Source organism: Mytilus californianus, unplaced genomic scaffold (assembly GCF_021869535.1).
Source record: "Mytilus californianus isolate M0D057914Y unplaced genomic scaffold, xbMytCali1.0.p SCAF_6, whole genome shotgun sequence".
In the NCBI taxonomy this organism is placed as follows: Eukaryota; Metazoa; Mollusca; class Bivalvia; order Mytilida; family Mytilidae; genus Mytilus; species Mytilus californianus.
In genome coordinates, this window is record NW_026262712.1 from 20,402,288 (window position 1) to 20,427,989 (window position 25,702).

The following is a 25,702-nucleotide window of genomic DNA, read 5'->3' on the forward strand; positions in this document are numbered from 1 at the left end:
TCGGAGAAGCCGCATCGGCCTATGAATTTTTCTCAGGCTGATAGGAGGCTTGGACAAAACGTTTAAGCCTCTTGCTTCGGAGAAGCCGCATCGGCCTATGAAATTTTCTCAGCCTGGTAGGAGGCTTGGACAAAGAGTTTAAGCCTCTTGCTTCGGAGAAGCAGCATCGGCCTATGAAATTTTCTCAGCCTGGTAGGAGGCTTGGACAAAAAGTTTAAGCCTCTTGCTTCGGAGGATCCGCATCGGCCTATGAAATTATCTCAGCCTGGTAGGAGGCTTGGACAAAAAGTTTAAGCCTATTGCTTCGGAGAAGCCGCATCGGCCTATGAAATTTTCTCAGCCTGGTAGGAGGCTTGGACAAAAAGTTTAAGCCTCTTGCTTCGGAGAAGCCGCATCGGCCTATGAATTTTTCTCAGGCTGATAGGAGGCTTGGACAAAACGTTTAAGCCTCTTGCTTCGGAGAAGCCGCATCGGCCTATGAAATTTTCTCAGCCTGGTAGGAGGCTTGGACAAAGAGTTTAAGCCTCTTGCTTCGGAGAAGCAGCATCGGCCTATGAAATTTTCTCAGCCTGGTAGGAGGCTTGGACAAAAAGTTTAAGCCTCTTGCTTCGGAGGATCCGCATCGGCCTATGAAATTATCTCAGCCTGGTAGGAGGCTTGGACAAAAAGTTTAAGCCTCTTGCTTCGGAGAAGCCGCATCGGCCTATGAAATTTTCTCAGCCTGGTAGGAGGCTTGGACAAAAAGTTTAAGCCTCCTGCTTCGGAGAAGCCGCATCGGCCTATGAATTTTTCTCAGCCAGGTAGGAGGCTTGGACAAAAAGTTTAAGCCTCTTGCTTCGGAGAAGCCGCATCGGCCTATGAATTTTTCTCAGCCAGGTAGGAGGCTTGGACAAAAAGTTTAAGCCTCTTGCTTCGGAGAAGCCGCATCGGCCTATGAAATTTTCTCAGCCTGGTAGGAGGCTTGGACAAAAAAGTTTAAGCCTCATGCTTCAGAGAAGCCGCATCGGCCTATGAAATTATCTCAGCCTGGTAGGAGGCTTGGACAAAAAGTTTAAGCCTCTTGCTTCGGAGAAGCCGCATCGGCCTATGAAATTTTCTCAGCCTGGTAGGAGGCTTGGACAAAAAGTTTAAGCCTCTTGCTTCGGAGAAGCCGCATCGGCCTATGAATTTTTCTCAGCCAGGTAGGAGGCTTGGACAAAAAGTTTAAGCCTCTTGCTTCGGAGAAGCCGCATCGGCCTATGAATTTTTCTCAGCCTGGTAGGAGGCTTGGACAAAAAGTTTAAGCCTCATGCTTCGGAGAAGCCGCATCGGCCTATGAATTTTTCTCAGCCAGGTAGGAGGCTTGGACAAAAAGTTTAAGCCTCTTGCTTCGGAGAAGCCGCATCGGCCAATGAAATTTTCTCAGCCTGGTAGGAGGCTTGGACAAAAAAGTTTAAGCCTCATGCTTCAGAGAAGCCGCATCGGCCTATGAAATTTTCTCAGCCTGGTAGGAGGCTTGGACAAAAAGTTTAAGCCTCTTGCTTCTGAGAAGCCGCATCGGCCTATGAATTTTTCTCAGCCAGGTAGGAGGCTTGGACAAAAAGTTTAAGCCCCTGTTTCGGAGAAGCCGCATCGGCCTATGAATTTTTCTCAGCCAGGTAGGAGGCTTGGACAAAAAGTTTAAGCCTCTTGCTTCGGAGAAGCCGCATCGGCCTATGAAATTTTCTCAGCCTGGTAGGAGGCTTGGACAAAAAGTTTAAGCCTCTTGCTTCGGAGAAGCCGCATCGGCCTATGAAATTTTCTCAGCCTGGTAGGAGGCTTGGACAAAAAGTTTAAGCCTCTTGCTTCGGAGAAGCCGCATCGGCCTATGAAATTTTCTCAGCCTGGTAGGAGGCTTGGACAAAAAGTTTAAGCCTCTTGCTTCGGAGGAGCCGCATCGGCCTATGAAATTTTCTCAGCCTGGTAGGAGGCTTGGACAAAAAGTTTAAGCCTCTTGCTTCGGAGGAGTCGCATCGGCCTATGAAATTTTATCAGCCTGGTAGAAGGCTTGGACAAAAAGATTAAGCCTCTTGCTTCGGAGAAGCCGCATCGGCCTATGAAATTTTCTCAGCCTGGTAGGAGGCTTGGACAAAAAGTTTAAGCCTCTTGCTTCGGAGGAGCCGCATCGGCCTATGAAATTTTCTCAGCCTGGTAGGAGGCTTGGACAAAAAGTTTAAGCCTCTTGCTTCGGAGGAGCCGCATCGGCCTATGAAATTTTCTCAGCCTGGTAGGAGGCTTGGACAAAAAGTTTAAGCCTCTTGCTTCGGAGGAGCCGCATCGGCCTATGAAATTTTCTCAGCCTGGTAGGAGGCTTGGACAAAAAGTTTAAGCCTCTTGCTTCGGAGAAGCCGCATCGGCCTATGAAATTTTCTCCGCCAGGTAGGAGGCTTGGACAAAAAGTTTAAGCCTCTTGCTTCGGAGAAGCCGCATCGGCCTATGAATTTTTCTCAGCCTGGTAGGAGGCTTGGACAAAAAGTTTAAGCCTCATGCTTCGGAGAAGCCGCATTGGCCTATGAATTTTTCTCAGCCAGGTAGGAGGCTCGGACAAAAAGTTTAAGCCTCTTGCTTCGGAGAAGCCGCATCGACCTATGAAATTTTCTCAGCCTGGTAGGAGGCTTGGACAAAAAAGTTTAAGCCTCTTGCTTCGGAGAAGCCGCATCGGCCTATGAATTTTTCTCAGCCAGGTAGGAGGCTTGGACAAAAAGTTTAAGCCCCTGCTTCGGAGAAGCCGCATCGGCCTATGAATTTTTCTCAGCCAGGTAGGAGGCTTGGACAAAAAATTTAAGCCTTTTGCTTCGGAGAAGCCGCATCGGCCTATGAATTTTTCTCAGCCTGGTAGGAGGCTTGGACAAAAAGTTTAAGCCTTTTGCTACGGAGAAGCCGCATCGGGGTAGGAGGCTTGGACAAAAAGTTTAAGCCTCTTGCTTCGGAGAAGCCGCATCGGCATATGAAATTTTCTCAGCCTGGTAGGAGGCTTGGACAAAAAGTTTAAGCCTCTTGCTTCGGAGAAGCCGCATCGGCCTATGAATTTTTCTCAGCCTGGTAGGAGGCTTGGACAAAAAGTTTAAGCCTCTTGCTTCGGAGAAGCCGCATCGGCCTATGAATTTTTCTCAGCCTGGTAGGAGGCTTGGACAAAAAGTTTAAGCCTCATGCTTCGGAGAAGCCGCATCGGCCTATGAATTTTTCTCAGGCTGGTAGGAGGCTTGGACAAAACGTTTAAGCCTCTTGCTTCGGAGAAGCCGCATCGGCCTATGAAATTTTCTCAGCCTGGTAGGAGGCTTGGACAAAAAGTTTAAGCCTCTTGCTTCGGAGGAGCCGCATCGGCCTATGAAATTTTCTCAGCCTGGTTGGAGGCTTGGACAAAAAGTTTAAGCCTCTTGCTTCGGAGAAGCCGCATCGGCCTATGAAATTTTCTCAGCCAGGTAGGAGGCTTGGACAAAAAGTTTAAGCCTCTTGCTTCGGAGAAGCCGCATCGGCCAATGAAATTTTCTCAGCCTGGTAGGAGGCTTGGACAAAAAAGTTTAAGCCTCATGCTTCAGAGAAGCCGCATCGGCCTATGAAATTTTCTCAGCCTGGTAGGAGGCTTAGACAAAAAGTTTAAGCCTCTTGCTTCGGAGGAGCCGCATCGGCCTATGAAATTTTCTCAGCCTGGTAGGAGGCTTGGACAAAAAGTTTAAGCCTCTTGCTTCGGAGAAGCCGCATCGGCCTATGAAATTTTATCAGCCTGGTAGAAGGCTTGGACAAAAAGATTAAGCCTCTTGCTTCGGAGAAGCCGCATCGGCCTATGATTTTTTCTCAGCCAGGTAAAGGCTTGGACAAAAAGTTTAAGCCTCTTTCTTGCTTCGGAGAAGCCGCATCGGCCTATGAAATTTTCTCAGCCTGGTAGGAGGCTTGGACAAAAAGTTTAAGCCTCTTGCTTCGGAGGAGCCGCATCGGCCTATGAAATTTTCTCAGCCTGGTAGGAGGCTTGGACAAAAAGTTTAAGCCTCTTGCTTCGGAGGAGCCGCATCGGCCTATGAAATTTTCTCAGCCTGGTAGGAGGCTTGGACAAAAAGTTTAAGCCTCTTGCTTCGGAGAAGCCGCATCGGCCTATGAAATTTTATCAGCCTGGTTGGAGGCTTGGACAAAAAGTTTAAGCCTCTTGCTTCGGAGAAGCCGCATCGGCCTATGAAATTTTCTCAGCCTGGTAGGAGGCTTGGACAAAAAGTTTAAGCCTCTTGCTTCGGAGAAGTCGCTTCGGCCTATGAAATTTTCTGAGCCTGGTAGGACGCTTGGACAAAAAGTTTAAGCCTCTTGCTTCGGAGAAGCCGCATCGGCGTATGAAATTTTCTCAGCCTGGTAGGAGGCTTGGACAAAAAGTTTAAGCCTCTTGCTTCGGAGAAGCCGCATCGGCCTATGAATTTTTCTCAGCCAGGTTGGAGGCTTGGACAAAAAGTTTAAGCCTCTTGCTTCGGAGAAGCCGCATCGGCCTATGAAATTTTCTCAGCCTGGTAGGAGGCTTGGACAAAATGTTTAAGCCTCTTGCTTCGGAGAAGCCGTATCGGCCTATGAAATTTTCTCAGCCAGGTAGGAGGCTTGGACAAAAAGTTTAAGCCTCTTGCTTCGGAGAAGCCGCATGGGCCTATGAATTTTTCTCAGCCAGGTAGGAGGCTTGGACAAAAAGTTTAAGCCTCTTGCTTCGGAGAAGCCGCATCGGCCTATGAAATTTTCTCAGCCAGGTAGGAGGCTTGGACAAAAAGTTTAAGCCTCTTGCTTCGGAGAAGCCGCATCGGCCTATGAATTTTTCTCAGCCTGGTAGGAGGCTTGGACAAAAAGTTTAAGCCTCATGCTTCGGAGAAGCCGCATCGGCCTATGAATTTTTCTCAGCCAGGTAAAGGCTTGGACAAAAAGTTTAAGCCTCTTTCTTGCTTCGGAGAAGCCGCATCGGCCTATGAAATTTTCTCAGCCTGGTAGGAGGCTTGGACAAAAAGTTTAAGCCTCTTGCTTCGGAGGAGCCGCATCGGCCTATGAAATTTTCTCAGCCTGGTAGGAGGCTTGGACAAAAAGTTTAAGCCTCTTGCTTCGGAGGAGCCGCATCGGCCTATGAAATTTTCTCAGCCTGGTAGGAGGCTTGGACAAAAAGTTTAAGCCTCTTGCTTCGGAGAAGCCGCATCGGCCTATGAAATTTTATCAGCCTGGTAGAAGGCTTGGACAAAAAGATTAAGCCTCTTGCTTCGGAGAAGCCGCATCGGCCTATGAAATTTTCTCAGCCTGGTAGGAGGCTTGGACAAAAAGTTTAAGCCTCTTGCTTCGGAGGAGCCGCATCGGCCTATGAAATTTTCTCAGCCTGGTAGGAGGCTTGGACAAAAAGTTTAAGCCTCTTGCTTCGGAGGAGCCGCAGCGGCCTATGAAATTTTCTCAGTCTGGTAGGAGGCTTGGACAAAAAGTTTAAGCCTCTTGCTTCGGAGGAGCCGCATCGGCCTATGAAATTTTCTCAGCCTGGTAGGAGGCTTGGACAAAAAGTTTAAGCCTCTTGCTTCGGAGAAGCCGCATCGGCCTATGAAATTTTCTCCGCCAGGTAGGAGGCTTGGACAAAAAGTTTAAGCCTCTTGCTTCGGAGAAGCCGCATCGGCCTATGAATTTTTCTCAGCCTGGTAGGAGGCTTGGACAAAAAGTTTAAGCCTCATGCTTCGGAGAAGCCGCATTGGCCTATGAATTTTTCTCAGCCAGGTAGGAGGCTCGGACAAAAAGTTTAAGCCTCTTGCTTCGGAGAAGCCGCATCGACCTATGAAATTTTCTCAGCCTGGTAGGAGGCTTGGACAAAAAAGTTTAAGCCTCTTGCTTCGGAGAAGCCGCATCGGCCTATGAATTTTTCTCAGCCAGGTAGGAGGCTTGGACAAAAAGTTTAAGCCCCTGCTTCGGAGAAGCCGCATCGGCCTATGAATTTTTCTCAGCCAGGTAGGAGGCTTGGACAAAAAATTTAAGCCTTTTGCTTCGGAGAAGCCGCATCGGCCTATGAATTTTTCTCAGCCTGGTAGGAGGCTTGGACAAAAAGTTTAAGCCTTTTGCTACGGAGAAGCCGCATCGGGGTAGGAGGCTTGGACAAAAAGTTTAAGCCTCTTGCTTCGGAGAAGCCGCATCGGCATATGAAATTTTCTCAGCCTGGTAGGAGGCTTGGACAAAAAGTTTAAGCCTCTTGCTTCGGAGAAGCCGCATCGGCCTATGAATTTTTCTCAGCCTGGTAGGAGGCTTGGACAAAAAGTTTAAGCCTCTTGCTTCGGAGAAGCCGCATCGGCCTATGAATTTTTCTCAGCCTGGTAGGAGGCTTGGACAAAAAGTTTAAGCCTCATGCTTCGGAGAAGCCGCATCGGCCTATGAATTTTTCTCAGGCTGGTAGGAGGCTTGGACAAAACGTTTAAGCCTCTTGCTTCGGAGAAGCCGCATCGGCCTATGAAATTTTCTCAGCCTGGTAGGAGGCTTGGACAAAAAGTTTAAGCCTCTTGCTTCGGAGGAGCCGCATCGGCCTATGAAATTTTCTCAGCCTGGTTGGAGGCTTGGACAAAAAGTTTAAGCCTCTTGCTTCGGAGAAGCCGCATCGGCCTATGAAATTTTCTCAGCCAGGTAGGAGGCTTGGACAAAAAGTTTAAGCCTCTTGCTTCGGAGAAGCCGCATCGGCCAATGAAATTTTCTCAGCCTGGTAGGAGGCTTGGACAAAAAAGTTTAAGCCTCATGCTTCAGAGAAGCCGCATCGGCCTATGAAATTTTCTCAGCCTGGTAGGAGGCTTAGACAAAAAGTTTAAGCCTCTTGCTTCGGAGAAGCCGCATCGGCCTATGAAATTTTCTCAGCCTGGTAGGAGGCTTGGACAAAAAGTTTAAGCCTCTTGCTTCGGAGAAGCCGCATCGGCCTATGAAATTTTCTCAGCCTGGTAGGAGGCTTGGACAAAAAGTTTAAGCCTCTTGCTTCGGAGAAGCCGCATCGCCCTATGAAATTTTCTCAGTCTGGTAGGAGGCTTGGACAAAAAGTTTAAGCCTCTTGCTTCGGAGGAGCCGCATCGGCCTATGAAATTTTCTCAGCCTGGTAGGAGGCATGGACAAAAAGTTTAAGCCTCTTGCTTCGGAGGAGCCGCATCGGCCTATGAAATTTTCTCAGCCTGGTAGGAGGCTTGGACAAAAAAGTTTAAGCCTCATGCTTCAGAGAAGCCGCATCGGCCTATGAAATTTTCTCAGCCTGGTAGGAGGCTTGGACAAAAAGTTTAAGCCTCTTGCTTCGGAGAAGCCTCATCGGCCAATGAAATTTTCTCAGCCTGGTAGGAGGCTTGGACAAAAAAGTTTAAGCCTCATGCTTCAGAGAAGCCGCATCGGCCTATGAAATTTTCTCAGCCTGGTAGGAGGCTTGGACAAAAAGTTTAAGCCTCTTGCTTCGGAGAAGCCGCATCGGCCTATGAATTTTTCTCAGCCAGGTAGGAGGCTTGGACAAAAAGTTTAAGCCCCTGCTTCGGAGCAGCCGCATCGGCCTATGAATTTTTCTCAGCCAGGTAGGAGGCTTGGACAAAAAGTTTAAGCCTCTTGCTTCGGAGAAGCCGCATCGGCCTATGAAATTTTCTCAGCCTGGTAGGAGGCTTGGACAAAAAGTTTAAGCCTCTTGCTTCGGAGAAGCCGCATCGGCCTATGAAATTTTCTCAGCCTGGTAGGAGGCTTGGACAAAAAGTTTAAGCCTCTTGCTTCGGAGAAGCCGCATCGGCCTATGAAATTTTCTCAGCCTGGTAGGAGGCTTGGACAAAAAGTTTAAGCCTCTTGCTTCGGAGGAGCCGCATCGGCCTATGAAATTTTCTCAGCCTGGTAGGAGGCTTGGACAAAAAGTTTAAGCCTCTTGCTTCGGAGGAGCCGCATCGGCCTATGAAATTTTCTCAGCCTGGTAGGAGGCTTGGACAAAAAGTTTAAGCCTCTTGCTTCGGAGAAGCCGCATCGGCCTATGAATTTTTTTCAGCCAGGTAGGAGGCTTGGACAAAAATTTTAAGCCCCTGCTTCGGAGAAGCCGCATCGGCCTATGAATTTTTCTCAGCCAGGTAGGAGGCTTGGACAAAAAGTTTCAGCCTCTTGCTTCGGAGAAGCCGCATCGGCCTATGAAATTTTCTCAGCCTGGTAGGAGGCTTGGACAAAAAGTTTAAGCCTCTTGCTTCAGAGAAGCCGCATCGGCGTATGAATTTTTCTCCGCCAGGTAGGAGGCTTGGACAAAAAGTAAAAGCCTCTTGCTTCGGAGAAGCCGCATCGGCCTATGAATTTTTCTCAGCCTGGTAGGAGGCTTGGACAAAAAGTTTAAGCCCCTGCTTCAGAGAAGCCGCATCGGCCTATGGAATTTTCTCAGCCTGGTAGGAGGCTTGGACAAAAAGTTTAAGCCTCTTGCTTCGGAGAAGCCGCATCGGCCTATGAATTTTTCTCCGCCAGGTAGGAGGCTTGGACAAAAAATTTAAGCCTCTTGCTTCGGAGAAGCCGCATCGGCCTATGAAATTTTCTCAGCCAGGTAGGAGGCTTGGACATAAAAAAGTTTAAGCCTCTTGCTTCGGAGATGCCGCATCGGCCTATGAATTTTTCTCAGCCTGGTAGGAGGCATGGACAAAAAGTTTAAGCCTCTTGCTTCGGAGAAGCCGCATCGGCCTATGAATTTTTTTCAGCCAGGTAGGAGGCTTGGACAAAAAGTTTAAACCCCTGCTTCGGAGAAGCCGCATCGGCCTATGAATTTTTCTCAGCCAGGTAGGAGGCTTGGACAAAAAGTTTAAGCCTCTTGCTTCGGAGAAGCCGCATCGGCCTATGAATTTTTCTCAGCCTGGTAGGAGGCTTGGACAAAAAGTTTAAGCCTCTTGCTTCGGAGGAGCCGCATCGGCCTATGAAATTTTCTCAGCCTGGTAGGAGGCTTGGACAAAAAGTTTAAGCCTCTTGCTTCGGAGAAGCCGCATCGGCCTATGAAATTTTTTCAGCCTGGGAGGAGGCTTGGACAAAAAGTTTAAGCCTCTTGCCACGGAGAAGCCGCATCGGCCTATGAAATTTTCTCAGCCTGGTAGGAGGCTTGGACAAAAAATTTTAAGCCTCATGCTTCAGAGAAGCCGCATCGGCCTATGAAATTTTCTCAGCCTGGTAGGAGGCTTGGACAAAAAGTTTAAGCCTCTTGCTTCGGAGAAGCCGCATCGGCCTATGAATTTTTCTCAGCCAGGTAGGAGGCTTGGACAAAAAGTTTAAGCCTCTTGCTTCGGAGAAGCCGCATCGGCCTATGAATTTTTCTCAGCCAGGTAGGAGGCTTGGACAAAAAGTTTAAGCCTCTTGCTTCGGAGAAGCCGCATCGGCCTATGAATTTTTCTCAGCCTGGTAGGAGGCTTGGACAAAAAGTTTAAGCCTCTTGCTTCGGAGAAGCCGCATCGGCCTATGAAATTTTCTCAGCCTGGTAGGAGGCTTGGACAAAAAGTTTAAGCCTCTTGCTTCGGAGAAGCCGCATCGGCCTATGAATTTTTCTCAGCCTGGTAGGAGGCTTGGACAAAAAGTTTAAGCCTCATGCTTCAGAGAAGCCGCATCGGCCTATGAATTTTTCTCAGCCAGGTAGGAGGCTTGGACAAAAAGTTTAAGCCTCTTGCTTCGGAGAAGCCGCATCGGCCAATGAAATTTTCTCAGCCTGGTAGGAGGCTTGGACAAAAAAGTTTAAGCCTCATGCTTCAGAGAAGCCGCATCGGCCTATGAAATTTTCTCAGCCTGGTAGGAGGCTTGGACAAAAAGTTTAAGCCTCTTGCTTCTGAGAAGCCGCATCGGCCTATGAATTTTTCTCAGCCAGGTAGGAGGCTTGGACAAAAAGTTTAAGCCCCTGTTTCGGAGAAGCCGCATCGGCCTATGAATTTTTCTCAGCCAGGTAGGAGGCTTGGACAAAAAGTTTAAGCCTCTTGCTTCGGAGAAGCCGCATCGGCCTATGAAATTTTCTCAGCCTGGTAGGAGGCTTGGACAAAAAGTTTAAGCCTCTTGCTTCGGAGAAGCCGCATCGGCCTATGAAATTTTCTCAGCCTGGTAGGAGGCTTGGACAAAAAGTTTAAGCCTCTTGCTTCGGAGAAGCCGCATCGGCCTATGAAATTTTCTCAGCCTGGTAGGAGGCTTGGACAAAAAGTTTAAGCCTCTTGCTTCGGAGGAGCCGCATCGGCCTATGAAATTTTCTCAGCCTGGTAGGAGGCTTGGACAAAAAGTTTAAGCCTCTTGCTTCGGAGGAGCCGCATCGGCCTATGAAATTTTATCAGCCTGGTAGAAGGCTTGGACAAAAAGATTAAGCCTCTTGCTTCGGAGAAGCCGCATCGGCCTATGAAATTTTCTCAGCCTGGTAGGAGGCTTGGACAAAAAGTTTAAGCCTCTTGCTTCGGAGGAGCCGCATCGGCCTATGAAATTTTCTCAGCCTGGTAGGAGGCTTGGACAAAAAGTTTAAGCCTCTTGCTTCGGAGGAGCCGCATCGGCCTATGAAATTTTCTCAGCCTGGTAGGAGGCTTGGACAAAAAGTTTAAGCCTCTTGCTTCGGAGGAGCCGCATCGGCCTATGAAATTTTCTCAGCCTGGTAGGAGGCTTGGACAAAAAGTTTAAGCCTCTTGCTTCGGAGAAGCCGCATCGGCCTATGAAATTTTCTCCGCCAGGTAGGAGGCTTGGACAAAAAGTTTAAGCCTCTTGCTTCGGAGAAGCCGCATCGGCCTATGAATTTTTCTCAGCCTGGTAGGAGGCTTGGACAAAAAGTTTAAGCCTCATGCTTCGGAGAAGCCGCATTGGCCTATGAATTTTTCTCAGCCAGGTAGGAGGCTCGGACAAAAAGTTTAAGCCTCTTGCTTCGGAGAAGCCGCATCGACCTATGAAATTTTCTCAGCCTGGTAGGAGGCTTGGACAAAAAAGTTTAAGCCTCTTGCTTCGGAGAAGCCGCATCGGCCTATGAATTTTTCTCAGCCAGGTAGGAGGCTTGGACAAAAAGTTTAAGCCCCTGCTTCGGAGAAGCCGCATCGGCCTATGAATTTTTCTCAGCCAGGTAGGAGGCTTGGACAAAAAATTTAAGCCTTTTGCTTCGGAGAAGCCGCATCGGCCTATGAATTTTTCTCAGCCTGGTAGGAGGCTTGGACAAAAAGTTTAAGCCTTTTGCTACGGAGAAGCCGCATCGGGGTAGGAGGCTTGGACAAAAAGTTTAAGCCTCTTGCTTCGGAGAAGCCGCATCGGCATATGAAATTTTCTCAGCCTGGTAGGAGGCTTGGACAAAAAGTTTAAGCCTCTTGCTTCGGAGAAGCCGCATCGGCCTATGAATTTTTCTCAGCCTGGTAGGAGGCTTGGACAAAAAGTTTAAGCCTCTTGCTTCGGAGAAGCCGCATCGGCCTATGAATTTTTCTCAGCCTGGTAGGAGGCTTGGACAAAAAGTTTAAGCCTCATGCTTCGGAGAAGCCGCATCGGCCTATGAATTTTTCTCAGGCTGGTAGGAGGCTTGGACAAAACGTTTAAGCCTCTTGCTTCGGAGAAGCCGCATCGGCCTATGAAATTTTCTCAGCCTGGTAGGAGGCTTGGACAAAAAGTTTAAGCCTCTTGCTTCGGAGGAGCCGCATCGGCCTATGAAATTTTCTCAGCCTGGTTGGAGGCTTGGACAAAAAGTTTAAGCCTCTTGCTTCGGAGAAGCCGCATCGGCCTATGAAATTTTCTCAGCCAGGTAGGAGGCTTGGACAAAAAGTTTAAGCCTCTTGCTTCGGAGAAGCCGCATCGGCCAATGAAATTTTCTCAGCCTGGTAGGAGGCTTGGACAAAAAAGTTTAAGCCTCATGCTTCAGAGAAGCCGCATCGGCCTATGAAATTTTCTCAGCCTGGTAGGAGGCTTAGACAAAAAGTTTAAGCCTCTTGCTTCGGAGGAGCCGCATCGGCCTATGAAATTTTCTCAGCCTGGTAGGAGGCTTGGACAAAAAGTTTAAGCCTCTTGCTTCGGAGAAGCCGCATCGGCCTATGAAATTTTCTCAGCCTGGTAGGAGGCTTGGACAAAATGTTTAAGCCTCTTGCTTCGGAGAAGCCGTATCGGCCTATGAAATTTTCTCAGCCAGGTAGGAGGCTTGGACAAAAAGTTTAAGCCTCTTGCTTCGGAGAAGCCGCATGGGCCTATGAATTTTTCTCAGCCAGGTAGGAGGCTTGGACAAAAAGTTTAAGCCTCTTGCTTCGGAGAAGCCGCATCGGCCTATGAAATTTTCTCAGCCAGGTAGGAGGCTTGGACAAAAAGTTTAAGCCTCTTGCTTCGGAGAAGCCGCATCGGCCTATGAATTTTTCTCAGCCTGGTAGGAGGCTTGGACAAAAAGTTTAAGCCTCATGCTTCGGAGAAGCCGCATCGGCCTATGAATTTTTCTCAGCCAGGTAAAGGCTTGGACAAAAAGTTTAAGCCTCTTTCTTGCTTCGGAGAAGCCGCATCGGCCTATGAAATTTTCTCAGCCTGGTAGGAGGCTTGGACAAAAAGTTTAAGCCTCTTGCTTCGGAGGAGCCGCATCGGCCTATGAAATTTTCTCAGCCTGGTAGGAGGCTTGGACAAAAAGTTTAAGCCTCTTGCTTCGGAGGAGCCGCATCGGCCTATGAAATTTTCTCAGCCTGGTAGGAGGCTTGGACAAAAAGTTTAAGCCTCTTGCTTCGGAGAAGCCGCATCGGCCTATGAAATTTTATCAGCCTGGTAGAAGGCTTGGACAAAAAGATTAAGCCTCTTGCTTCGGAGAAGCCGCATCGGCCTATGAAATTTTCTCAGCCTGGTAGGAGGCTTGGACAAAAAGTTTAAGCCTCTTGCTTCGGAGGAGCCGCATCGGCCTATGAAATTTTCTCAGCCTGGTAGGAGGCTTGGACAAAAAGTTTAAGCCTCTTGCTTCGGAGGAGCCGCAGCGGCCTATGAAATTTTCTCAGTCTGGTAGGAGGCTTGGACAAAAAGTTTAAGCCTCTTGCTTCAGAGAAGCCGCATCGGCCTATGAATTTTTCTCCGCCAGGTAGGAGGCTTGGACAAAAAGTTTAAGCCTCTTGCTTTGGAGAAGCCGCATCGGCCTATGAATTTTTCTCAGCCTGGTAGGAGGCTTGGACAAAAAGTTTAAGCCTCATGCTTCGGAGAAGCCGCATTGGCCTATGAATTTTTCTCAGCCAGGTAGGAGGCTCGGACAAAAAGTTTAAGCCTCTTGCTTCGGAGAAGCCGCATCGACCTATGAAATTTTCTCAGCCTGGTAGGAGGCTTGGACAAAAAAGTTTAAGCCTCTTGCTTCGGAGAAGCCGCATCGGCCTATGAATTTTTCTCCGCCAGGTAGGAGGCTTGGACAAAAAGTTTAAGCCTCTTGCTTTGGAGAAGCCGCATCGGCCTATGAATTTTTCTCAGCCTGGTAGGAGGCTTGGACAAAAAGTTTAAGCCTCATGCTTCGGAGAAGCCGCATCGGCCTATGAATTTTTCTCAGCCAGGTAGGAGGCTCGGACAAAAAGTTTAAGCCTCTTGCTTCGGAGAAGCCGCATCGACCTATGAAATTTTCTCAGCCTGGTAGGAGGCTTGGACAAAAAAGTTTAAGCCTCTTGCTTCGGAGAAGCCGCATCGGCCTATGAATTTTTCTCAGCCAGGTAGGAGGCTTGGACAAAAAGTTTAAGCCCCTGCTTCGGAGAAGCCGCATCGGCCTATGAATTTTTCTCAGCCAGGTAGGAGGCTTGGACAAAAAATTTAAGCCTTTTGCTTCGGAGAAGCCGCATCGGCCTATGAATTTTTCTCAGCCTGGTAGGAGGCTTGGACAAAAAGTTTAAGCCTTTTGCTACGGAGAAGCCGCATCGGGGTAGGAGGCTTGGACAAAAAGTTTAAGCCTCTTGCTTCGGAGAAGCCGCATCGGCATATGAAATTTTCTCAGCCTGGTAGGAGGCTTGGACAAAAAGTTTAAGCCTCTTGCTTCGGAGAAGCCGCATCGGCCTATGAATTTTTCTCAGCCTGGTAGGAGGCTTGGACAAAAAGTTTAAGCCTCTTGCTTCGGAGAAGCCGCATCGGCCTATGAATTTTTCTCAGCCTGGTAGGAGGCTTGGACAAAAAGTTTAAGCCTCATGCTTCGGAGAAGCCGCATCGGCCTATGAATTTTTCTCAGGCTGGTAGGAGGCTTGGACAAAAAGTTTAAGCCTCTTGCTTCGGAGAAGCCGCATCGGCCTATGAAATTTTCTCAGCCTGGTAGGAGGCTTGGACAAAAAGTTTAAGCCTCTTGCTTCGGAGGAGCCGCATCGGCCTATGAAATTTTCTCAGCCTGGTTGGAGGCTTGGACAAAAAGTTTAAGCCTCTTGCTTCGGAGAAGCCGCATCGGCCTATGAAATTTTCTCAGCCTGGTAGGAGGCTTGGACAAAGAGTTTAAGCCTCTTGCTTCGGAGAAGCAGCATCGGCCTATGAAATTTTCTCAGCCTGGTAGGAGGCTTGGACAAAAAGTTTAAGCCTCTTGCTTCGGAGGATCCGCATCGGCCTATGAAATTATCTCAGCCTGGTAGGAGGCTTGGACAAAAAGTTTAAGCCTCTTGCTTCGGAGAAGCCGCATCGGCCTATGAAATTTTCTCAGCCTGGTAGGAGGCTTGGACAAAAAGTTTAAGCCTCTTGCTTCGGAGAAGCCGCATCGGCCTATGATTTTTTCTCAGCCAGGTAGGAGGCTTGGACAAAAAGTTTAAGCCTCTTGCTTCGGAGAAGCCGCATCGGCCTATGAATTTTTCTCAGCCTGGTAGGAGGCTTGGACAAAAAGTTTAAGCCTCATGCTTCGGAGAAGCCGCATCGGCCTATGAATTTTTCTCAGCCAGGTAGGAGGCTTGGACAAAAAGTTTAAGCCTCTTGCTTCGGAGAAGCCGCATCGGCCTATGAAATTTTCTCAGCCTGGTAGGAGGCTTGGACAAAAAAGTTTAAGCCTCATGCTTCAGAGAAGCCGCATCGGCCTATGAAATTTTCTCAGCCTGGTAGGAGGCTTGGACAAAAAAGTTTAAGCCTCATGCTTCAGAGAAGCCGCATCGGCCTATGAAATTTTCTCAGCCTGGTAGGAGGCTTGGACAAAATGTTTAAGCCTCTTGCTTCGGAGAAGCCGTATCGGCCTATGAAATTTTCTCAGCCAGGTAGGAGGCTTGGACAAAAAGTTTAAGCCTCTTGCTTCGGAGAAGCCGCATGGGCCTATGAATTTTTCTCAGCCAGGTAGGAGGCTTGGACAAAAAGTTTAAGCCTCTTGCTTCGGAGAAGCCGCATCGGCCTATGAAATTTTCTCAGCCAGGTAGGAGGCTTGGACAAAAAGTTTAAGCCTCTTGCTTCGGAGAAGCCGCATCGGCCTATGAATTTTTCTCAGCCTGGTAGGAGGCTTGGACAAAAAGTTTAAGCCTCATGCTTCGGAGAAGCCGCATCGGCCTATGAATTTTTCTCAGCCAGGTAAAGGCTTGGACAAAAAGTTTAAGCCTCTTTCTTGCTTCGGAGAAGCCGCATCGGCCTATGAAATTTTCTCAGCCTGGTAGGAGGCTTGGACAAAAAGTTTAAGCCTCTTGCTTCGGAGGAGCCGCATCGGCCTATGAAATTTTCTCAGCCTGGTAGGAGGCTTGGACAAAAAGTTTAAGCCTCTTGCTTCGGAGGAGCCGCATCGGCCTATGAAATTTTCTCAGCCTGGTAGGAGGCTTGGACAAAAAGTTTAAGCCTCTTGCTTCGGAGAAGCCGCATCGGCCTATGAAATTTTATCAGCCTGGTAGAAGGCTTGGACAAAAAGATTAAGCCTCTTGCTTCGGAGAAGCCGCATCGGCCTATGAAATTTTCTCAGCCTGGTAGGAGGCTTGGACAAAAAGTTTAAGCCTCTTGCTTCGGAGGAGCCGCATCGGCCTATGAAATTTTCTCAGCCTGGTAGGAGGCTTGGACAAAAAGTTTAAGCCTCTTGCTTCGGAGGAGCCGCAGCGGCCTATGAAATTTTCTCAGTCTGGTAGGAGGCTTGGACAAAAAGTTTAAGCCTCTTGCTTCAGAGAAGCCGCATCGGCCTATGAATTTTTCTCCGCCAGGTAGGAGGCTTGGACAAAAAGTTTAAGCCTCTTGCTTTGGAGAAGCCGCATCGGCCTATGAATTTTTCTCAGCCTGGTAGGAGGCTTGGACAAAAAGTTTAAGCCTCATGCTTCGGAGAAGCCGCATTGGCCTATGAATTTTTCTCAGCCAGGTAGGAGGCTCGGACAAAAAGTTTAAGCCTCTTGCTTCGGAGAAGCCGCATCGACCTATGAAATTTTCTCAGCCTGGTAGGAGGCTTGGACAAAAAGTTTAAGCCTCTTGCTTCGGAGGAGCCGCATCGGCCTATGAAATTTTCTCAGCCTGGTAGGAGGCTTGGACAAAAAGTTTAAGCCTCTTGCTTCGGAGGAGCCGCATCGGCCTATGAAATTTTATCAGCCTGGTAGAAGGCTTGGACAAAAAGATTAAGCCTCTTGCTTCGGAGAAGCCGCATCGGCCTATGAAATTTTCTCAGCCTGGTAGGAGGCTTGGACAAAAAGTTTAAGCCTCTTGCTTCGGAGGAGCCGCATCGGCCTATGAAATTTTCTCAGCCTGGTAGGAGGCTTGGACAAAAAGTTTAAGCCTCTTGCTTCGGAGGAGCCGCATCGGCCTATGAAATTTTCTCAGCCTGGTAGGAGGCTTGGACAAAAAGTTTAAGCCTCTTGCTTCGGAGGAGCCGCATCGGCCTATGAAATTTTCTCAGCCTGGTAGGAGGCTTGGACAAAAAGTTTAAGCCTCTTGCTTCGGAGAAGCCGCATCGGCCTATGAAATTTTCTCCGCCAGGTAGGAGGCTTGGACAAAAAGTTTAAGCCTCTTGCTTCGGAGAAGCCGCATCGGCCTATGAATTTTTCTCAGCCTGGTAGGAGGCTTGGACAAAAAGTTTAAGCCTCATGCTTCGGAGAAGCCGCATTGGCCTATGAATTTTTCTCAGCCAGGTAGGAGGCTCGGACAAAAAGTTTAAGCCTCTTGCTTCGGAGAAGCCGCATCGACCTATGAAATTTTCTCAGCCTGGTAGGAGGCTTGGACAAAAAAGTTTAAGCCTCTTGCTTCGGAGAAGCCGCATCGGCCTATGAATTTTTCTCAGCCAGGTAGGAGGCTTGGACAAAAAGTTTAAGCCCCTGCTTCGGAGAAGCCGCATCGGCCTATGAATTTTTCTCAGCCAGGTAGGAGGCTTGGACAAAAAATTTAAGCCTTTTGCTTCGGAGAAGCCGCATCGGCCTATGAATTTTTCTCAGCCTGGTAGGAGGCTTGGACAAAAAGTTTAAGCCTTTTGCTACGGAGAAGCCGCATCGGGGTAGGAGGCTTGGACAAAAAGTTTAAGCCTCTTGCTTCGGAGAAGCCGCATCGGCATATGAAATTTTCTCAGCCTGGTAGGAGGCTTGGACAAAAAGTTTAAGCCTCTTGCTTCGGAGAAGCCGCATCGGCCTATGAATTTTTCTCAGCCTGGTAGGAGGCTTGGACAAAAAGTTTAAGCCTCTTGCTTCGGAGAAGCCGCATCGGCCTATGAATTTTTCTCAGCCTGGTAGGAGGCTTGGACAAAAAGTTTAAGCCTCATGCTTCGGAGAAGCCGCATCGGCCTATGAATTTTTCTCAGGCTGGTAGGAGGCTTGGACAAAACGTTTAAGCCTCTTGCTTCGGAGAAGCCGCATCGGCCTATGAAATTTTCTCAGCCAGGTAGGAGGCTTGGACAAAAAGTTTAAGCCTCTTGCTTCGGAGAAGCCGCATCGGCCAATGAAATTTTCTCAGCCTGGTAGGAGGCTTGGACAAAAAAGTTTAAGCCTCATGCTTCAGAGAAGCCGCATCGGCCTATGAAATTTTCTCAGCCTGGTAGGAGGCTTAGACAAAAAGTTTAAGCCTCTTGCTTCGGAGGAGCCGCATCGGCCTATGAAATTTTCTCAGCCTGGTAGGAGGCTTGGACAAAAAGTTTAAGCCTCTTGCTTCGGAGAAGCCGCATCGGCCTATGAAATTTTCTCAGCCTGGTAGGAGGCTTGGACAAAATGTTTAAGCCTCTTGCTTCGGAGAAGCCGTATCGGCCTATGAAATTTTCTCAGCCAGGTAGGAGGCTTGGACAAAAAGTTTAAGCCTCTTGCTTCGGAGAAGCCGCATGGGCCTATGAATTTTTCTCAGCCAGGTAGGAGGCTTGGACAAAAAGTTTAAGCCTCTTGCTTCGGAGAAGCCGCATCGGCCTATGAAATTTTCTCAGCCAGGTAGGAGGCTTGGACAAAAAGTTTAAGCCTCTTGCTTCGGAGAAGCCGCATCGGCCTATGAATTTTTCTCAGCCTGGTAGGAGGCTTGGACAAAAAGTTTAAGCCTCATGCTTCGGAGAAGCCGCATCGGCCTATGAATTTTTCTCAGCCAGGTAAAGGCTTGGACAAAAAGTTTAAGCCTCTTTCTTGCTTCGGAGAAGCCGCATCGGCCTATGAAATTTTCTCAGCCTGGTAGGAGGCTTGGACAAAAAGTTTAAGCCTCTTGCTTCGGAGGAGCCGCATCGGCCTATGAAATTTTCTCAGCCTGGTAGGAGGCTTGGACAAAAAGTTTAAGCCTCTTGCTTCGGAGGAGCCGCATCGGCCTATGAAATTTTCTCAGCCTGGTAGGAGGCTTGGACAAAAAGTTTAAGCCTCTTGCTTCGGAGAAGCCGCATCGGCCTATGAAATTTTATCAGCCTGGTAGAAGGCTTGGACAAAAAGATTAAGCCTCTTGCTTCGGAGAAGCCGCATCGGCCTATGAAATTTTCTCAGCCTGGTAGGAGGCTTGGACAAAAAGTTTAAGCCTCTTGCTTCGGAGGAGCCGCATCGGCCTATGAAATTTTCTCAGCCTGGTAGGAGGCTTGGACAAAAAGTTTAAGCCTCTTGCTTCGGAGGAGCCGCAGCGGCCTATGAAATTTTCTCAGTCTGGTAGGAGGCTTGGACAAAAAGTTTAAGCCTCTTGCTTCAGAGAAGCCGCATCGGCCTATGAATTTTTCTCCGCCAGGTAGGAGGCTTGGACAAAAAGTTTAAGCCTCTTGCTTTGGAGAAGCCGCATCGGCCTATGAATTTTTCTCAGCCTGGTAGGAGGCTTGGACAAAAAGTTTAAGCCTCATGCTTCGGAGAAGCCGCATTGGCCTATGAATTTTTCTCAGCCAGGTAGGAGGCTCGGACAAAAAGTTTAAGCCTCTTGCTTCGGAGAAGCCGCATCGACCTATGAAATTTTCTCAGCCTGGTAGGAGGCTTGGACAAAAAAGTTTAAGCCTCTTGCTTCGGAGAAGCCGCATCGGCCTATGAATTTTTCTCCGCCAGGTAGGAGGCTTGGACAAAAAGTTTAAGCCTCTTGCTTTGGAGAAGCCGCATCGGCCTATGAATTTTTCTCAGCCTGGTAGGAGGCTTGGACAAAAAGTTTAAGCCTCATGCTTCGGAGAAGCCGCATCGGCCTATGAATTTTTCTCAGCCAGGTAGGAGGCTCGGACAAAAAGTTTAAGCCTCTTGCTTCGGAGAAGCCGCATCGACCTATGAAATTTTCTCAGCCTGGTAGGAGGCTTGGACAAAAAAGTTTAAGCCTCTTGCTTCGGAGAAGCCGCATCGGCCTATGAATTTTTCTCAGCCAGGTAGGAGGCTTGGACAAAAAGTTTAAGCCCCTGCTTCGGAGAAGCCGCATCGGCCTATGAATTTTTCTCAGCCAGGTAGGAGGCTTGGACAAAAAATTTAAGCCTTTTGCTTCGGAGAAGCCGCATCGGCCTATGAATTTTTCTCAGCCTGGTAGGAGGCTTGGACAAAAAGTTTAAGCCTTTTGCTACGGAGAAGCCGCATCGGGGTAGGAGGCTTGGACAAAAAGTTTAAGCCTCTTGCTTCGGAGAAGCCGCATCGGCATATGAAATTTTCTCAGCCTGGTAGGAGGCTTGGACAAAAAGTTTAAGCCTCTTGCTTCGGAGAAGCCGCATCGGCCTATGAATTTTTCTCAGCCTGGTAGGAGGCTTGGACAAAAAGTTTAAGCCTCTTGCTTCGGAGAAGCCGCATCGGCCTATGAATTTTTCTCAGCCTGGTAGGAGGCTTGGACAAAAAGTTTAAGCCTCATGCTTCGGAGAAGCCGCATCGGCCTATGAATTTTTCTCAGGCTGGTAGGAGGCTTGGACAAAAAGTTTAAGCCTCTTGCTTCGGAGAAGCCGCATCGGCCTATGAAATTTTCTCAGCCTGGTAGGAGGCTTGGACAAAAAGTTTAAGCCTCTTGCTTCGGAGGAGCCGCATCGGCCTATGAAATTTTCTCAGCCTGGTTGGAGGCTTGGACAAAAAGTTTAAGCCTCTTGCTTCGGAGAAGCCGCATCGGCCTATGAAATTTTCTCAGCCTGGTAGGAGGCTTGGACAAAGAGTTTAAGCCTCTTGCTTCGGAGAAGCAGCATCGGCCTATGAAATTTTCTCAGCCTGGTAGGAGGCTTGGACAAAAAGTTTAAGCCTCTTGCTTCGGAGGATCCGCATCGGCCTATGAAATTATCTCAGCCTGGTAGGAGGCTTGGACAAAAAGTTTAAGCCTCTTGCTTCGGAGAAGCCGCATCGGCCTATGAAATTTTCTCAGCCTGGTAGGAGGCTTGGACAAAAAGTTTAAGCCTCTTGCTTCGGAGAAGCCGCATCGGCCTATGATTTTTTCTCAGCCAGGTAGGAGGCTTGGACAAAAAGTTTAAGCCTCTTGCTTCGGAGAAGCCGCATCGGCCTATGAATTTTTCTCAGCCTGGTAGGAGGCTTGGACAAAAAGTTTAAGCCTCATGCTTCGGAGAAGCCGCATCGGCCTATGAATTTTTCTCAGCCAGGTAGGAGGCTTGGACAAAAAGTTTAAGCCTCTTGCTTCGGAGAAGCCGCATCGGCCTATGAAATTTTCTCAGCCTGGTAGGAGGCTTGGACAAAAAAGTTTAAGCCTCATGCTTCAGAGAAGCCGCATCGGCCTATGAAATTTTCTCAGCCTGGTAGGAGGCTTGGACAAAAAAGTTTAAGCCTCATGCTTCAGAGAAGCCGCATCGGCCTATGAAATTTTCTCAGCCTGGTAGGAGGCTTGGACAAAATGTTTAAGCCTCTTGCTTCGGAGAAGCCGTATCGGCCTATGAAATTTTCTCAGCCAGGTAGGAGGCTTGGACAAAAAGTTTAAGCCTCTTGCTTCGGAGAAGCCGCATGGGCCTATGAATTTTTCTCAGCCAGGTAGGAGGCTTGGACAAAAAGTTTAAGCCTCTTGCTTCGGAGAAGCCGCATCGGCCTATGAAATTTTCTCAGCCAGGTAGGAGGCTTGGACAAAAAGTTTAAGCCTCTTGCTTCGGAGAAGCCGCATCGGCCTATGAATTTTTCTCAGCCTGGTAGGAGGCTTGGACAAAAAGTTTAAGCCTCATGCTTCGGAGAAGCCGCATCGGCCTATGAATTTTTCTCAGCCAGGTAAAGGCTTGGACAAAAAGTTTAAGCCTCTTTCTTGCTTCGGAGAAGCCGCATCGGCCTATGAAATTTTCTCAGCCTGGTAGGAGGCTTGGACAAAAAGTTTAAGCCTCTTGCTTCGGAGGAGCCGCATCGGCCTATGAAATTTTCTCAGCCTGGTAGGAGGCTTGGACAAAAAGTTTAAGCCTCTTGCTTCGGAGGAGCCGCATCGGCCTATGAAATTTTCTCAGCCTGGTAGGAGGCTTGGACAAAAAGTTTAAGCCTCTTGCTTCGGAGAAGCCGCATCGGCCTATGAAATTTTATCAGCCTGGTAGAAGGCTTGGACAAAAAGATTAAGCCTCTTGCTTCGGAGAAGCCGCATCGGCCTATGAAATTTTCTCAGCCTGGTAGGAGGCTTGGACAAAAAGTTTAAGCCTCTTGCTTCGGAGGAGCCGCATCGGCCTATGAAATTTTCTCAGCCTGGTAGGAGGCTTGGACAAAAAGTTTAAGCCTCTTGCTTCGGAGGAGCCGCAGCGGCCTATGAAATTTTCTCAGTCTGGTAGGAGGCTTGGACAAAAAGTTTAAGCCTCTTGCTTCAGAGAAGCCGCATCGGCCTATGAATTTTTCTCCGCCAGGTAGGAGGCTTGGACAAAAAGTTTAAGCCTCTTGCTTTGGAGAAGCCGCATCGGCCTATGAATTTTTCTCAGCCTGGTAGGAGGCTTGGACAAAAAGTTTAAGCCTCATGCTTCGGAGAAGCCGCATTGGCCTATGAATTTTTCTCAGCCAGGTAGGAGGCTCGGACAAAAAGTTTAAGCCTCTTGCTTCGGAGAAGCCGCATCGACCTATGAAATTTTCTCAGCCTGGTAGGAGGCTTGGACAAAAAAGTTTAAGCCTCTTGCTTCGGAGAAGCCGCATCGGCCTATGAATTTTTCTCCGCCAGGTAGGAGGCTTGGACAAAAAGTTTAAGCCTCTTGCTTTGGAGAAGCCGCATCGGCCTATGAATTTTTCTCAGCCTGGTAGGAGGCTTGGACAAAAAGTTTAAGCCTCATGCTTCGGAGAAGCCGCATCGGCCTATGAATTTTTCTCAGCCAGGTAGGAGGCTCGGACAAAAAGTTTAAGCCTCTTGCTTCGGAGAAGCCGCATCGACCTATGAAATTTTCTCAGCCTGGTAGGAGGCTTGGACAAAAAAGTTTAAGCCTCTTGCTTCGGAGAAGCCGCATCGGCCTATGAATTTTTCTCAGCCAGGTAGGAGGCTTGGACAAAAAGTTTAAGCCCCTGCTTCGGAGAAGCCGCATCGGCCTATGAATTTTTCTCAGCCAGGTAGGAGGCTTGGACAAAAAATTTAAGCCTTTTGCTTCGGAGAAGCCGCATCGGCCTATGAATTTTTCTCAGCCTGGTAGGAGGCTTGGACAAAAAGTTTAAGCCTTTTGCTACGGAGAAGCCGCATCGGGGTAGGAGGCTTGGACAAAAAGTTTAAGCCTCTTGCTTCGGAGAAGCCGCATCGGCATATGAAATTTTCTCAGCCTGGTAGGAGGCTTGGACAAAAAGTTTAAGCCTCTTGCTTCGGAGAAGCCGCATCGGCCTATGAATTTTTCTCAGCCTGGTAGGAGGCTTGGACAAAAAGTTTAAGCCTCTTGCTTCGGAGAAGCCGCATCGGCCTATGAATTTTTCTCAGCCTGGTAGGAGGCTTGGACAAAAAGTTTAAGCCTCATGCTTCGGAGAAGCCGCATCGGCCTATGAATTTTTCTCAGGCTGGTAGGAGGCTTGGACAAAAAGTTTAAGCCTCTTGCTTCGGAGAAGCCGCATCGGCCTATGAAATTTTCTCAGCCTGGTAGGAGGCTTGGACAAAAAGTTTAAGCCTCTTGCTTCGGAGGAGCCGCATCGGCCTATGAAATTTTCTCAGCCTGGTTGGAGGCTTGGACAAAAAGTTTAAGCCTCTTGCTTCGGAGAAGCCGCATCGGCCTATGAAATTTTCTCAGCCTGGTAGGAGGCTTGGACAAAGAGTTTAAGCCTCTTGCTTCGGAGAAGCAGCATCGGCCTATGAAATTTTCTCAGCCTGGTAGGAGGCTTGGACAAAAAGTTTAAGCCTCTTGCTTCGGAGGATCCGCATCGGCCTATGAAATTATCTCAGCCTGGTAGGAGGCTTGGACAAAAAGTTTAAGCCTCTTGCTTCGGAGAAGCCGCATCGGCCTATGAAATTTTCTCAGCCTGGTAGGAGGCTTGGACAAAAAGTTTAAGCCTCTTGCTTCGGAGAAGCCGCATCGGCCTATGATTTTTTCTCAGCCAGGTAGGAGGCTTGGACAAAAAGTTTAAGCCTCTTGCTTCGGAGAAGCCGCATCGGCCTATGAATTTTTCTCAGCCTGGTAGGAGGCTTGGACAAAAAGTTTAAGCCTCATGCTTCGGAGAAGCCGCATCGGCCTATGAATTTTTCTCAGCCAGGTAGGAGGCTTGGACAAAAAGTTTAAGCCTCTTGCTTCGGAGAAGCCGCATCGGCCTATGAAATTTTCTCAGCCTGGTAGGAGGCTTGGACAAAAAAGTTTAAGCCTCATGCTTCAGAGAAGCCGCATCGGCCTATGAAATTATCTCAGCCTGGTAGGAGGCTTGGACAAAAAGTTTAAGCCTCTTGCTTCGGAGAAGCCGCATCGGCCTATGAAATTTTCTCAGCCTGGTAGGAGGCTTGGACAAAAAGTTTAAGCCTCTTGCTTCGGAGAAGCCGCATCGGCCTATGAATTTTTCTCAGCCAGGTAGGAGGCTTGGACAAAAAGTTTAAGCCTCTTGCTTCGGAGAAGCCGCATCGGCCTATGAATTTTTCTCAGCCTGGTAGGAGGCTTGGACAAAAAGTTTAAGCCTCATGCTTCGGAGAAGCCGCATCGGCCTATGAATTTTTCTCAGCCAGGTAGGAGGCTTGGACAAAAAGTTTAAGCCTCTTGCTTCGGAGAAGCCGCATCGGCCAATGAAATTTTCTCAGCCTGGTAGGAGGCTTGGACAAAAAAGTTTAAGCCTCATGCTTCAGAGAAGCCGCATCGGCCTATGAAATTTTCTCAGCCTGGTAGGAGGCTTGGACAAAAAGTTTAAGCCTCTTGCTTCGGAGAAGCCGCATCGGCCTATGAATTTTTCTCAGCCAGGTAGGAGGCTTGGACAAAAAGTTTAAGCCCCTGTTTCGGAGAAGCCGCATCGACCTATGAATTTTTCTCAGCCAGGTAGGAGGCTTGGACAAAAAGTTTAAGCCTCTTGCTTCGGAGAAGCCGCATCGGCCTATGAAATTTTCTCAGCCTGGTAGGAGGCTTGGACAAAAAGTTTAAGCCTCTTGCTTCGGAGAAGCCGCATCGGCCTATGAAATTTTCTCAGCCTGGTAGGAGGCTTGGACAAAAAGTTTAAGCCTCTTGCTTCGGAGAAGCCGCATCGGCCTATGAAATTTTCTCAGCCTGGTAGGAGGCTTGGACAAAAAGTTTAAGCCTCTTGCTTCGGAGGAGCCGCATCGGCCTATGAAATTTTCTCAGCCTGGTAGGAGGCTTGGACAAAAAGTTTAAGCCTCTTGCTTCGGAGGAGCCGCATCGGCCTATGAAATTTTCTCAGCCTGGTAGGAGGCTTGGACAAAAAAGTTTAAGCCTCATGCTTCGGAGAAGCCGCATTGGCCTATGAATTTTTCTCAGCCAGGTAGGAGGCTCGGACAAAAAGTTTAAGCCTCTTGCTTCGGAGAAGCCGCATCGACCTATGAAATTTTCTCAGCCTGGTAGGAGGCTTGGACAAAAAAGTTTAAGCCTCTTGCTTCGGAGAAGCCGCATCGGCCTATGAATTTTTCTCAGCCAGGTAGGAGGCTTGGACAAAAAGTTTAAGCCTCTGCTTCGGAGAAGCCGCATCGGCCTATGAATTTTTCTCAGCCAGGTAGGAGGCTTGGACAAAAAATTTAAGCCTTTTGCTTCGGAGAAGCCGCATCGGCCTATGAATTTTTCTCAGCCTGGTAGGAGGCTTGGACAAAAAGTTTAAGCCTTTTGCTACGGAGAAGCCGCATCGGGGTAGGAGGCTTTAACAAAAAGTTTAAGCCTCTTGCTTCGGAGAAGCCGCATCGGCATATGAAATTTTCTCAGCCTGGTAGGAGGCTTGGACAAAAAGTTTAAGCCTCTTGCTTCGGAGAAGCCGCATCGGCCTATGAATTTTTCTCAGCCTGGTAGGAGGCTTGGACAAAAAGTTTAAGCCTCTTGCTTCGGAGAAACCGCATCGGCCTATGAATTTTTCTCAGCCTGGTAGGAGGCTTGGACAAAAAGTTTAAGCCTCATGCTTCGGAGAAGCCGCATCGGCCTATGAATTTTTCTCAGGCTGGTAGGAGGCTTGGACAAAACGTTTAAGCCTCT